This window comes from Leucoraja erinacea, chromosome 2 (genome assembly GCF_028641065.1).
Source record: "Leucoraja erinacea ecotype New England chromosome 2, Leri_hhj_1, whole genome shotgun sequence".
NCBI classification, from domain to species: Eukaryota; Metazoa; Chordata; class Chondrichthyes; order Rajiformes; family Rajidae; genus Leucoraja; species Leucoraja erinaceus.
Genome location: NC_073378.1, coordinates 58,362,433 through 58,377,531, shown reverse-complemented (window position 1 = coordinate 58,377,531; position 15,099 = coordinate 58,362,433). Strand labels below are relative to the sequence as shown.

The 15,099-nt window shown below is 41.3% G+C and overlaps 1 long non-coding RNA gene across 1 annotated transcript in view; it reads left to right on the top strand.

The window, feature by feature from the left end:
* The first annotated feature begins 1,887 nt into the window (after window positions 1–1,887).
* LOC129710309 (uncharacterized) overlaps window positions 1,888–15,099 on the top strand; it is a 42,136-nt gene continuing 28,924 nt past the window's right edge. Inside the window, exons 1-2 of the long non-coding RNA XR_008725656.1 lie at window positions 1,888–2,151; window positions 5,033–5,344. This is a non-coding gene — a long non-coding RNA (uncharacterized LOC129710309). The remainder of the gene's footprint in view (window positions 2,152–5,032; window positions 5,345–15,099) is intronic.

The window sequence follows — 15,099 nt, the reverse complement described above, 5'->3', positions numbered from 1 at the left end:
ATCAAAGGATATGGTCAGGGAGTGTGTTATTACTGTAGATCAGAGTATACATCACAGGGGTCTTGATTTGGTGAAAAATAACTTCTAATTCTTTTGTGTGATTTGGAGAATGTAGAGTCAAGAGGCTGTCCCACTGCGACGACCTAATTCCCGAGTTCAGAAGAGTTTGCCCTCGACTCATACTCGCAGCATGATCGACACAAGGTACTAGGAGGTGTTAGTAACTCTCCTTCATGCTCGAGAGTAGTCCCCACGCACTCGAGGCCTCAGCTAGGTCACAGCGTATTTTTCAACATGTTGAAAAATGCCTGCGAGTAAAAAAAGGTCGCCATGGAAAAAATTATTTTTTTTTACTCGTGGGTTTAGTCGAGGTTGGTCGTAGTAGGTCATAAGGCTTTTTTTAGGTAGTCGAAGTCAATCGAAGTTAATCGATGGTATTCGAAGGTAAAGCTCGTTGAGAATAAAAAGGTAAGATTGCCCACTAAACGTTATCAAATGTTGTCTGGCTTCTTAAAAGTGTCTCCACTCCTTCCCTCCCCTCTCCCCCCCTTCTCTCCCACCTCCCCTCTCCGCGCTCTCTAAAGGACTTTCCAAACTGTGCCAGCAGTCTTTTACCTTTTCATCTGTTCATCGCGGGTGTGAATTTCAGACATTGCTCCCCCGCTTTCCCTGGCCCCCGCCTTTGCGTTGTGTTTGTGTGTGTGTGTGTGTGTGTGTGTGTGTGCGTGTGTGCAGACGGTCGATCCAGCTCGCGGTTTCATCGCTGACGGTCAATCCAGCTCGAGGTTTTCCCCGCGAGTGCCCTCGAGCTTGAAGGTCGAAGACTGTCATTGTAAAGTCGCGTCAGTGGGACAGGTCCTTAAGTTAATTAAATGACATTTGGAGTTAAGAAGCTAGTACTAGCAAGGGTGACATTAAAAATGTTGAATTGTCCAAAAACGAATCTGGTTCATTTTAAGAAAGGATATTTGCCAGCCTTACTCGTAATTGTAAAAGTTAGTGCATGGAAGTGAGCCTTCTAGTTCATTGTGTCTTGTTGGCCGAAAAAGGATTTAAGGTTACTCCTCATTTTATGGTGAGTGATTCTTCGCCCTACAGGTTTGGCACTTGAAGTGTTTATCCTGGTATTTTTTTTAGTTTCAGTTTCCACCATCCTCCCATGCAGCTGTTACTAGACCCCTACTATCTGTTGAGCGATGTTTTGTTTTCTGGGTAATATTTGAGGACAATTAGAGGATTACCCTCTTCTAATCTTTCTGCTATTTAACATCCAAGTCACGTTTGTACAAGTACTATGAGGTACAGGCAGTGCCTTTTTGTGACAGTATGCATTGGTATGTCATACCAGCACCTCTTATAAATTAATGTTTATAACCAGCACCTCTTATAACCTTATGTTCTATTCTGGCCACGTGACTCGTGTGTTTATTATCATGCATATCAGTACTTCTCTGTGCCAAAAAGCAGTTTTTACAGGCTACAATGAAAATCTAGCCGTTGCAACATCCCAGGCACATAGGCACTTAGGGTGGCAGAGTGCCGCAGAAGTAGAGTTCCTTCCTTACATTGCCAGAGACCCGGGTTTGATCGTGACTACGGGTGCTGTCTGTAAGGAATTTGTATGTTGTCCCCGTGATCTCTAAAGGACTTACCAAAGTATCTTATACATATCTGCAATATGTATAAAACATGCGTTTTATCTGGTTACTCCGGTTCCCTCCCACACTCTAAAGATGGGCAGGTTTGTAGGTTAATTGGCTTCTGTAAGTTCCCCCTAATATAGGATACGAAACTGGGATAACATAGAACTAGTGGACATGTGATCATGACATGTGATCATGATCAATGTGGACTTGGTGGGCCGAAGCGCCTGTTTCCACACTGTATTTCTAAAACAAATTCATTTTCAAGACCTTAAATAATGGTTCCGTCTTGCAAAGATCTGAACAATGCACAATCTTGAACTGATTTGGGGCAAGTAAAGGGCCTGTTCCACTTTCACAACCTAATTCACGACCTTTTTAACGTGCACATTTTTCATCGGGCTAGAAAAACGCCCTGACCTACTTGATGCCACGAGTACCTACGAATAGCATCACAACCTACTTACGACCTACCTACGACCTATTACGACCTCGTGATGACCATGCTGTGAGTATGAGTCAAGGGCAAACTCGGCAGAGGTCGTGAATTAGGTCATGAAAGTGGGACAGGCCCTTAGCACTTGAGGCACACCAGTGTCAGACAATAAACATCTTGAACAAAAGTGAACTTAACCACCTCCAGATAGCATTCAGTGCCATTACCATTACTGAATATATCAACATTAACATTCCTATTGTCACTGCTCACCAGAAATTTAACTGGACTAGCCATATAGACATTATGACAGTAAGGATTCTTCCCTGCTTGTCCAGATTAATGCAGCTACAACTATGTTCAAAAAGGCTGAGAGTATTCAAGAGAAACAACCCATGACTAGCACTTCTCCCCATCCACTGAGGCATTGTGGCAAAATAATGTATCATTTACAGTATCTGCACACCAAGATTCCTACATAGAATCCCCCAAACCTTGAATGTCTACTGTTGTAAAAGACCAAGGTAGTAGATACTGGAAACACGACCAAATGCTCATTCCAGAATATATTGAGACCTACAAATGTATTTTTCTGAGTAAAATGTCCTGGAGTGCTGCAACTAGTGCTATGACTTCCCTCAACACAGGGCGGCAATGTGGTGCAGCGGTAGAGTTGCTGACTTACAGCACCAGAGATGTGGGTTCGATTCCAACTACGGGTGCTGTCTGTACAGAGTTTGCACATTCTCCCCGTGACCACGTGGGTTTATTTCCAAGATCTTCGGTTTCCTCCCATAAGCCAAAGACATACTGGTTTGTAGGCTAATTGACTTGGGTTTGTATACTTGGTATAAGTGTAAATTGTTCCCAGTATGTGTAGAGTAGTGTTAATGTGCGGGGATCGCTGGTCTTCGAGGACTTGGTGGGCCGAAGAGCCTGATTCCGTGTTGTATCTTGAAACTAAACTAAACAAGCATCACAGTGTCAAGAAACTGGCCCAACATGGTCTTCTCAAGGGCATTTGGGAACAAGCAATAAATGCTGACTTTGCCAGGGAAACCCATATGCTATGTAGGAGGGGTAAAAGAAAAGGTTGTTCAGCATATTTTGCTAACTTCAAGTAAAAAGCGAAAACATGATGTGGTACGTTAAAAACTAAAATAAAATATAAGACATTCTTTAGATACAAGGAAGTGCAGATGCTGGTGTACTAAAAAAGACACAAGGTGCTGTAGTAACTCAACGGGTCAGGCAGCATCTCTGGAGGACATGGACAGGTGACGTTTCAGGTCTCATGGTTTTCTTAGGTTCACCTTAACCAGTGACATGTTCCTAAAATGCTGGGCATGTTGAATTGTGAAGCCGAGGAATATAAATCTTACTAACTCTGCAATATGTATAAATTTATTCATCACATGTAGCCTATAATCTTTGGCAAAGTCAGATTTACAAGTGTGGTCACTGCAATGACACTTTCCATTACACGCTCAATGACTCATTGTTAGATATATGCCAAACAAATAATCAGATTCCTCATTATCATTTTTATCCTTAGTTTCAGTCTAAACCTGCAGGAGTTTCCACTGAAGGCAATTTGTTCTTCTCCCTGTGGAATTTCCATGTGCCTGTTTTATCTTGTTCGTTGTTTTCTGCTTTTCTTCTTTAGATATTCACTAAAACTCAGTTACATGCCAACATTTCTTTCTTCAGTGACTGCCTCTGCCTCTGATTTACTGTAATGCATTCAAACTGATATTCCATTCTATATAGTCTGGATTGACGCTTGGTTAAACATATCTCCAGGGTATTCATAATTTCTTGAACCACTGCTTTCACCACTCAAGGATTGGTGTTGCCAAGACAACGGGTGTTTAAGGCCAAGACAAGACTACACTCTTAAGAACATTGAAACTTTGTGGCCGCCAGAAACGTGACGACTCTTTGTGTACTGTCTCGATGAAGTTTACTGTTGCACTACAATCGTTGCACTTTTGTAGTTACTATGATTGTGCTTGCCTTTAATGTGATTTCATGGATTGGATACAAAACAGTTGATAGATGGGGAGAAACAGTTTCTACTGGCACAGCTAATTGAAGAACTGGCTCTACATGTGACAATAACACCTCCATCATCATCACGTCGTGCATTAGCACCAGACATCACAAATGGGACAAATCATCTGCTCTAGCAGCTATGCTTATATTGGAGCTAACACACATTTCTCAGCAGAAGTCCTGTTTTCCAGGGTTGGGATAAATTTAGATGTGAGTGCTAATTGTCACATTGTAGGAAGTCCAAGATTGCACAAGAGAGGGTGCAGAGGAGAGTCACAGAACAGAGAAATGTACAGCACAGAAACAGCAATTCTTATAGTCCTGACTTACAGACTGACCTCCATCATTTGATCCAACCACAGTACACCTGACTCCATGAGCGGTTCATAAGGAGTGTGGTTGAAATAAAAGCAGTAAAGACCTCTTGGGAAATATTGGAATGTTGTGCCATGCACAGTTATGTAGGAGTAAAGACGTTTCTGACATGAGGTTTCTGTAATGAAGTTTCCTTGGGGAAGTATCAGCTGTTCCATTTGTTCTTCAGAAATTCCAAGCTATCTAATTCTATTTCGAAGGTTCCAGTTGATCCTGCTACCTTCTCTGGTAACACATTCCAGATCTTTTCACAGGCCAAGTAAAAGCGAAAAAATAATTATCTGCATCCCCCTGGATTTTGCTGATTATTTTATAACTATGACCTTCGATTAGCAGTGCCAGTAGAAACTGCTTCTCCCCATCTATCACCATATTCTACCAAAATCTCTTATAGTTTTAAGCACGGATCAATTGTTTGAATTAGTAATTCCTAAATTTAGGGTTATTGTATATTTCTCCTTGTTTAAAGATGTTCCATGTTAGAATAATATTGTAATTGATTTGAAACTTTTTTTCCTTTAAGCCTGAAATCCGAACACAAGGAGAGGAACCACAAGTGTAGGAAAGCTAATCGCATGCCCTAACTTGTGACAGTTCAAAGCAGTTCTAAGGATAAGTGTCTCTGATGTTAGCACACTCTGTGCTCTCGAGCTTCAAAGTAATCATGTCTTAGTGAAAACTATTGATAACAAGCTTAAAATGTCTCCACTTCAAAAATTCCATTCCATCCACTGCCTGCCTCTCATTTAAATTCTTAGAAGCACTGTAGTATTACATGTTGAGAGACATTTCAGTCAAGAAATTCAATAAATACTTTGAACATCATCTTGATGTGGTAAGAGGTACTTTTCTGACCAATTTAGAAATTGAAAACCAGAACAGACTGCAAACTAATAATTTTAGTATAACTTTGAGCTGGAAAGTAGCATGTTTGAGTTTCTTTCCAGAATACTAAGTAGATAATGTAGTTGGTGCTATTGGGTGTGTTGTTGGTGTAGTGATTTAGTTACAGGATAGTAATTGAATACGTTTTAACAGACAATTCAGTGACCACATTTATCGGCAATGAAATTTTAATTCCGTTAATAATTTGGATTGTTTTTAAAGTTACTGTTTGTAATGATGGTCTTAAAAATACTTAATTGTCATAGAAAATTTGTCTGGTTCACTAATGACCTTCAGGGAGGAAATCTCTCATCTCATCCAGGCCTGGCCTGCAAATAACTGTAGGACCATCAAATAGTTGACTATGAAATGACCTGGCTGGGTCTAACGTAATGGATGTGAGTGTCAGATCCAGTGGCTGGTGTCTTCCTCTTCCTTTTGACAGGTGGCGCAGCCGTTTGGGTCTGGGCAGTTGTTGTATCTTGTGTGTCTAAAATGAAAAATGCACAATGGTACTTTCATGGTGAATGAAGTGACAGGCAAAAGGAATGTGTTTAAACCAGCTCCTTGTTACACAATAAAAGATTGAGGCATAAGAGGAACTCAGGCATGAAAGAAGCGTTTTGTATGAGCATGATGTTGTTAAGCTAGAAAGGGTGCAGAAAAGATTTACGAGGATATTGCCAGATCTTGAGGGCTCAAGCTATAGGGAGAGCTGGAGCAGGCTAGGACTTTATTCCTTGGAGCACAGGACTATGAGGGGTGATCTTATAGATGTGTATAAAATCTTGAGGGGTAGATACATTAAATGTAGAGTCTTTAACCCAGAATTGGGGAATCAAGAACCAGAGTTCATAAGTTTAAGGTAGGGAGGAAAGATTTAATAGGAGCTTGAGGGGAAAGAAAGTGTGGTAGGACAATGGAATGAGCTGCCGTAGAAGGTAGTTGAGGCAGGTACTATCACAATGTTTAAGAAACATTTAGACAGGTACATGGATAGGATAGGTTTAGAGGGATATGGGCCAAATGCAGGCAGGTGTAGATGGATCATGTTTGTCGGTGTGGGCAAGTTGGACCAAAGGGCTTGTTTTAATGCTGTATGACTATGACTCATTCCATCGTCCTCAGAGACTTCTGATTCATCAATGACCATTAGTTTCTTGAAATGTTACATTCAGGTTTGTGCCTAGAGAATTGGTGCCTTTGCCAGGCAGATGCCTGCAGTCCGTGGTAATGGCCTCTTTTCTCCTGTAAGATAGAAAGCAGTAATGAGTGTGTCATGATGCATTAATATGGTATGGTTCCATGAATCTAGATATGTGTGTGTTGTGTTGGTTCATATGCATGTGCTTGTTATTGGATTGGACTTCTTGTTTCTATTGACCTTGACAAAACAAGTGAGGCCATTAATATTTGTATGGGATGAGACCACATTACTATTTGCCTCACAGACCACTTTCTGCCATTGAAGACTCACTTTGATCCATAGTAATCTCTCTCCTGGTACCATAACTCTTCATCCAGGCTGTTTCGTTCCCCCCATCCTCCCCCTCTTCCCCCCTCCACCCATCAATATTTTACAGTCTGAAGAAAGATTCCGACCCATCACTTATTCCTTTTCTCCAGAGATGCTACCTGGCCCGCTGAGTCACTCCAGCATATTGTGTCTATCATTGATTTTTATACTTGGGGATCAGAGTGCGCCAATTCCCAGGTCTGTGCTGCCATTCTTTTCTACATTACTCCCTAAACTCCACATTAACCTGTAAATTGGGTGGATTTAGTGCTTTCCTTCACATAAAATATGGAGGAATTACATGAATTAGCCTAATTCCTTTTACTATGTACTAATACGAAACTATTGCAATAGGTACTTCTTTTAGCTCAATTCCCTGAAAATAACATTGATAGAATGGCACAGGGCCAAACTGTTGCACAGTCTCCACATGTTTCAGGTTTGATTGAATTTCTTGCCTGATATCATTCGAATGAATGTTGAACTGCAAATTCTGTCCGGCCTTTGAATTTGAATTAAAAATTGACACTCAATGAAGAGTAGTTCTTACCTGGTAGTCTGGCCAATGCTTATCCCTCAAGCAACTAATCGAGTCAAATAGTCGATCCGTTCAAAATAACAACAATGCGAATAGAATTCTGCTCAACATAATGTGTAGGAAGGAACTGCAGATGCTGGTTTGCATCGAAGATAGACACAAAATGCTGGAGTAACTCAGCAGGTCAGGCAGCATCTCTGGAGAAAAGGAATGTGACATTTAAAGAAGGGTCTTGGCCCGAAACGTCACCTATTTGCTTTCTCCAGAGATGCTGCCTGACCCGCTGAGTTACTCCAGCATTTTGTGTCTATCTCCTGCTCAACATATATTGGATCCTCGGATTTTCCTACTTAAAGATAATAATTATACTTCAAAAGTAGGTAATTCTTTGCAAACTCATGAGATGGTATTTTTTTTAATGGAATTTTTTTCCCTTGTACGACCCTCATTGTCTTCATATTCTTGGCATGGAAGACAAGGTATTTGCAATACTCACAACATCAGGCTGGAGTCACCTGCAGTCTAATTATAGATCTTGAACATTTGTTTCCAAATCCATAACATATGCTGCAAAATAAGCAAAAGATCCAAAAAGGATCTGGTTTGCCTTACAGAGATGTCAGCAAGTGATTAATGCAGTATTAATTTAAAGCTACTTGTTCAAATCAATTGAAATTGAGTTGGCATAAGTTTACAGTTATTATCTTTTAAGCTTTAACATCATTGAACAAGTACATTCTCATTCATCGCCTTGAAATAGTGTTAATATAAGGCTGTCAGACACAGCAGATAAGTACTAAATTACTCACAGCTGTGGATTAGGCTATCAGAACTCTTGACGCTATTTGCTGACCCCAATGATGCAACCTTACAAGTACAGGATCAAGAAATCTACCTTGTTAATATGAGATTCCATGCTGTAAGTTTAGTTTAGTTTAAAGATACAGCGTAGAAATATGCCCTTCGACCGCGACGACCAACAATCTCCGTACATTACTTCTATCCTACGCACTAGGGACACTTTTGCAAAGCTAATTAACCTACAAACCTGCACGTCTTTGGGATGTGGGAGGAAAACTGGAGCATCCGTAGAAAACTCACGCGGTCACAGGGAAAACGCACAAACTCCATACAGACAGCACCCATGGTCAGGATCGAACCCGTGTCTCAGGCGCTGTGAGGCAGCATCTCTACCGCTGCGCCACTGCGCCATCCTAAAGAAGTTTGATCATTTTTGCAGTAAAAAGTACAAATGAGAAGTGGCTGAAACATTTTCAGCATTGGTGTAAAAACTATTTTTGTGGTTAAAAATTAGACGCCGAAAAGCCATTGGACATAAACAGCTAAGATGCTTTATAAATTTTACTTAATAGATGTGGGTGACAAGGGAATGACGGCAGATTTATTTTCCCAAAGGTCATTAGGGAATTGGGTGAAGTTTTATGGCAATCTTGGAACTGTATAATCAAGTGGCACATTAAATTTATTTCAAATTGTTTATTTAAGTGAAATTAATTAATCCCACCTGTTGTGGTGGGCTGATGAACCTATGTCTCCAGTTCACTATTCCAGGCTGAAGATTGCTGGTCCAATTATATAACCACAAAGTTAAATAACTTTCGAGAAGTCTCTAGTTCTCACTGTGCTTCAGGGAAGGTCTTCACTGTGTGGGAAGACAAGCTGTCTATATATATCGTGCGCATGCCCTCAGAGGCGGAATCCTGGAGCTGCAAATACATTAACCTCTGTGGGAAATCTCTGTAGGAAAACTGCACCAAAAAACAGACTTCAATCTCACCATTCCTGTGAAAGGAACAGGGAAAGGCCTGGATAGAGTGGATGTGGAGAGAATGTTTCCACTCGAGGTAGTCTAGGACTATAGATAATTGACAATAGACAATAAACAATGGACATTAGACAAGAGGTGCAGGAGTCGGCCATTCGGCCCTTTGAGCCAGCACCGCCATTCAATATGATTATGGCTGATCATCCCCAATCAGTACCCCGTTCCTGCCTTCTCCCCATATTCCCTGACTCCGCTATCTTTATGAGCCCTATCTAGCTCTCTCTTGAAAGTATCCAGAGAACCGGCCTCCACTGAGGCAGAGAATTCCACAGACTCACAATTCTCTGTGTGAAAGTGTTTCCTCATCTCCGTTCTAAATGGCTTACCACTTATTCTTAAACTGTGGCTTCTGGTTCTGGATTCCCCCAACATCGGGAACATGTTTCCTGCCTCTAGCATGTCCAAACCCTTAATAATCTCATATGTTTCAATAAGATACCCTCTCATTCTTCTAAATTCCAGAGTATACAAGCCCAGCTGCTCCATTCTCTCAGCATATGACAGTCCTGCCATCCCGGGAATTAACCTTGTGAATCTATGCTGCACTCCCTCAATAGCAAGAATGTCCTTCCTCAAATTAGGGGACCAAAACTGCACACAATACTCCAGGTGTGGTCTCACTAGGGTCCTGTACAACTGCAGAAGGACCTCTTTGCTCCTATACTCTTGTTATGAAGGCCAACATGCCATTTGCTTTCTCCACTGCCTGCTGCACCTGCATGCTTACTTTCATTGACTGATGAACAAGGACCCCCAGATCCCGTACACCATTTAGATAATAATCGGCTTTCCTGTTTTTGCTACCAAAGTGGATAACCTCACATCTATCCACATTAAACTGCATCTGCCATGCATCTTCCCACTCACCCAACTAGAGGTCATAACCTCAGAATTGACGGATGCTCCTTTAGGAAGGAGATGGAGGAATTTCTTTAGTCAGAGGATGGTGAATCTGTGTCACAGAAGGCTGTGGAGTCCAAGTCAATGGATATTTTTAAGGCAGAGAGAGATAGATTCTTGATTAGTGCGGGTGTCAGAGGTTATGGGGAGAAAGCAGGAGAATGACGATCAGCCATGATTGAATGGCGGAGTAGACATGATGGGCCGAATGGCCTAATTTTGCTCCTATCACTTATGAACATCTACAAGGGGGCTTAACCACCTAGAATCATAGGTTAAAAAAACCCACAAAGTGCTAAAGTAACTCAGCAGGTGAGGCAGCATCCCTGGAGAACATGGATAGGTGATGTTTTCACACAGAGAGTGGTGAATCTCTGGAACTCTCTGCCACATAGGGTAGTCGAGGCCAGTTCATTGGCTATATTTATGAGGGAGTTAGATGTGGCCCTTGTGGCTAAGGGGATCAGGGGGTATGGAGAGAAGGCAGGTACGGGATGCTGAGTTGGATGATCAGCCATGATCATATTGAATGGCGGTGCAGGCTCGAAGGGCCGAATGACCTACTCCTGCACCTAATTTCTATGTTTCTATGTTTTGGATTTGGATCCATTTTCATGTATGAAGAAGTATCCTGACCCGAAACATCACCTTTCATGGTCATGATGCTACCTGACCCATTGAGTCACTCCAGCACTTTGTGTCGTTTTTTGTAAACCAGCACCTGGAGTTCTAGGATCATATGAAATCCATTTAACCTCTCAAACCGGTTCAATCTTTCAATGGCTGAGCTGTGACTTGATTCCATAAGCCAGTTTCCCTCCTGTATTCTGTTATTAAAAAGCCCGTCAATCAGCGATTTTAACATCGATTGGAAAATAATTGTGGTCATTCAGTCTGTAAGGCAAAAATCTATAGTTGTGGATATCATTGACCTGGGGCATAAATGTTGTTTCCCTCTCCACGCATACTATCAGGCCATCTGAAGATTCCAAGCACGTTTATTTACTTCATTCCCAAAAAGTCTAACTTTGATTTTTAGACTATGTTCCCCCATCCACAATTCTTCAACTCATGGAAAGAGTTGTGGTCTGTGGACTTCCAGAGCTTCTGCTAATATATTGAGGTCAGTGTTTCGAGTTCAATCTTGTAGTCTGGTGCACCTGCCCTCATCAGTCCAACCACTGCTGTTGATGTGCCAATAAGTCCCCCTGGAGGCTTTACCCTCTGCAAATACTAGACAATCGTTACATTTGCTCTGTCCAGCTTATGCATGCCACAAATCCCACCAAAGCTCACAGTGGTAACTTCAAGGTTTTTGACCCAGTAAGAATAGCAATGTTACAAAATTTTGTGATTTTAAAAATCAAGTCTTTAATTTATCCCATCAGATAAAGCAAAAAAAGAAGTTTAATTTGACACCTAATTCACTTTCATATCTTCAGTATTAAAAAAGTTATGGCCATTTTCAAACTCGGAAATTGGCATCTTGTTCCCTATTGCTTTTTCATTGACTTAACACAAAAGCTGTGATTGAGAACATTTAACAACCGATCTTTCTTAAAATTTAAGAGAACTGAAATAAATTTTCAGTTATTATAGTTGAAGCATTCTGAAACAAATATGAAACAATCTTACTTAGATGACTTGAAATTAAAGCATATAATTAGTTAGTTACCTAATTGTAGCTAATTACAAAATTCAATTACTAGATCTAAACATCTATCCATTTCTTAAGAATAGATTAACATTTTTAAATATCCCAAGTGTCCAAATAACATTCAAACAAGAGTTCAGACTATAATGTAATTTTAAAATCTCATTGTCATGGGTTTATAGGCCAAATGGAAGGAATTTAATTTTTAATACCTGTAAATTAATGGCCATTTAAATCAGCTTGCGAGTGGGATTTTCTGGAACGGGACCATTTCGAGCGTTCAGGTTGCGATGAATTTAGACCCCCATATTGGCAGCAAATACACTGCCAGTTCTTCAGGGGGGGGAAATCACCGTTTCGCAACTTAAAATGTGATTTAAATATATCTTAAGAAACACTTTTATACATAAAAATAAACTACTTTCTTTTACCTGGTCCTCCATAAAATCTGTCCCCGTTGTTGGCATTGACGGCTTAAGAAGCTGATTTTAAAATCATTCCAGCGATTAACTTGTCGGGTGAATTTTTTTTTAAAACACACAGAACGGCCGTAGGAACGATTCATTAACAACATCTTGCACTCCAACAAAATATAATTCAGGACCAGGTCGTGAAAAAACCCTGTTTTATCCCCACCCACCCCCCTCAAACGCGCCAAAATCGCGCACACGGCCAGTGGCAGAATTGCAGCGCCGCTGAAGGTAAGTATTGTAACATACCTAGTAAGAACAAGGCAACCTAGTGCACAACTTGTGAGTGATTAATATTCTGTGACATTATTAGCCTTGCTCTACACATTGAGAGTGTTTGCAATGACAGACACAAAATGCTAGAGTAATTCAGGGGGTCAGGCAGCATCTCTGGAGAAGATGGATCGGTGACGTTTCGGGTCAGGACTCTTCTTCTACATAATTCTCGGCTACATAATTCAGACCTTTGTACCAAAAACGTCATACAGGTCATTATGATCATTTCATGAAGTTACCCACTGAAGTAATATCAGAACTACAGTGGTGGGCAAAAAACGTTTGACATAGTTTTCAGCCTATTATCATCACTAACCCTACGTCAGTTATCCAAACAGATGACAGTGCTGAAGGCTGGGGAGCAACTAACTCTATATCCAGCACAAGAAGTAGACTAACCCAGAATCATCGTTACCACTTACACTTATAATTAATGGGCATTAATTATCTAGAGATGGTACACAAAAAAGCTGGAGAAACTCAGCGGGTGCAGCAGCATCTATGGAGCGAAGGAAATAGGCAATGTTTCGGGCCGAAACCCAGATGTTGGGTGACTTTTGTGGTTTAAAAGCATATGCATAAATATGCATCACTTGCATGTACGGTTATAAATAGATAATACTACGGAGGTGGCCTACATTAACCATATGGGCGGCATAAAATCGGTATCATGCGACAAGTTGGTGAACACAATTTGGCAATGGTGTGTCCAAAGACCTATTTTGCTATCAGTAACTTATCTGCCAGGTAAGCTAAATACAGTGGCAGACACCAGGTCACGTAAATTTAATGACAACATCGAATGGATGTTAAAAACCCCAAAAAGAATTTTCACAAAAGTTATCAAGCAATATGGCACGCCAGATATCGATTTATTTGCATCAAGGCTAAATCACCAGGTACCTATGTATGTCGCTTGGGAACCAGACCCTGAGGCAGCAGCGGTAGATGCGTTCGCGCTGAATTGGGGAAATTCTTCTTCTATGTATTTCCTCCCTTCTGCCTCATCAGTCAGGGACTACACACAGTACAAATGGACTCTGTTCAGGTATTTTGATAGCACAAGCCAGCCGTCGGGCACAAGCCACCCGTGCCATGAAAAAATCAAACTACTGGGTTGCAGATTCTGCACAAACCACTTCTGGGACTGGGATTATCATAACAAACCGTCGACACCATGTCAACATCCCTCCGAACATCCACCAAAAAACAGCACTTGTCCAGCATCAAAAAATGGGAGAAGTACTGCTTGGATACAGGGACCACCTACTCAACCGCTACAGTTACCAACGTACTGGAATTCCTGGCGAACCTTCACCACGATGAAGGACTCAGCTACAGAGCCATCAACACAGTTAGAATTAGCCTGCCTGTCTATTTAAAACCAGCTCCAGGACACCAGGCCATGGGGTCCCACCAGCTGGTGGTCATACTAATGAAGGGTATTTACAACTCTAACCCCCTAGACCAAGGTACACCCATATATGGGATGTCAGTGTGATCCTGACATACCTCAGGGGATGGCCACCAGCCAGATACCTCAACCTGGAACCATCTATGCTCAAAACACTAATGTTGATGGCACTTGTATCTGCACAGAGGGTCCAGTCACTACACCTATTGCGACTGGACACCATGCTCATTGCTCCAGACCAGATCTCTGTTGTTATCCAGGGAATGATCAAACAGAGCAGACCAGGAACACCTAATCCAGGCGTGGAATTCCGTGATTACCTGTCAGAAACACGGTTATGTGCCATGACCCTACTATCCTACATAGACACAACCAAAATACTCGAGGGAGATGAAAAGCCTTGTGGATCAGTCATAAAAAAACCTTATGGTCGGGTGACGAGCCATTTCGAGATGGCTCAAGCAGGTGCTAAAAGCTGCTGCGATAAAAACTAACATGTACAAATTTCATTCCACCAGGGCAGCATCCACGTCGACGGCTAAAAGAATGGACGTGCCTATAAACCACATCCTGGCTACAGCAGGATGGTGGGGGATAGACCGTTGAGAAATGTTATAATAAGTTGTTGGCAAAACCTGTTTTATTTGCAGGAAAGATTTTACAGATTGCAAATATTTAATTTAAGCCCAGGGGAGCAATTTAATTTCTTTGTTGTTATTGTTAAAAAATACCATTGTATTTTTCTACAAACAGATTCATTGGTTAGTATGATTTTATGAGGAGTTACGATGAGCGATTACATGAAGAAGGGCCGTCCGTCTGCGTGCGCGTCAATCTTCAAAGCAGCGGTGTTAAATCACAGATAAAAAGAAGACCTGAGAATAGTAAGATTGAAGAAACTAGAACTTCCATGTGACCTTGATAGTATGAGGGTGGGAGCGGAGGGCACATAATCGCTCAACGTAACTCCTCATAAAATCAAGATCAAAGTTCAAACTGGTAAGTTCTCGTTTAACCTTACTATTTTACTTCGGAGTCACGTGAGTGACTATGTGAAGATTTCAAAGCTCTGTGATTTTCGCCGGTTACAA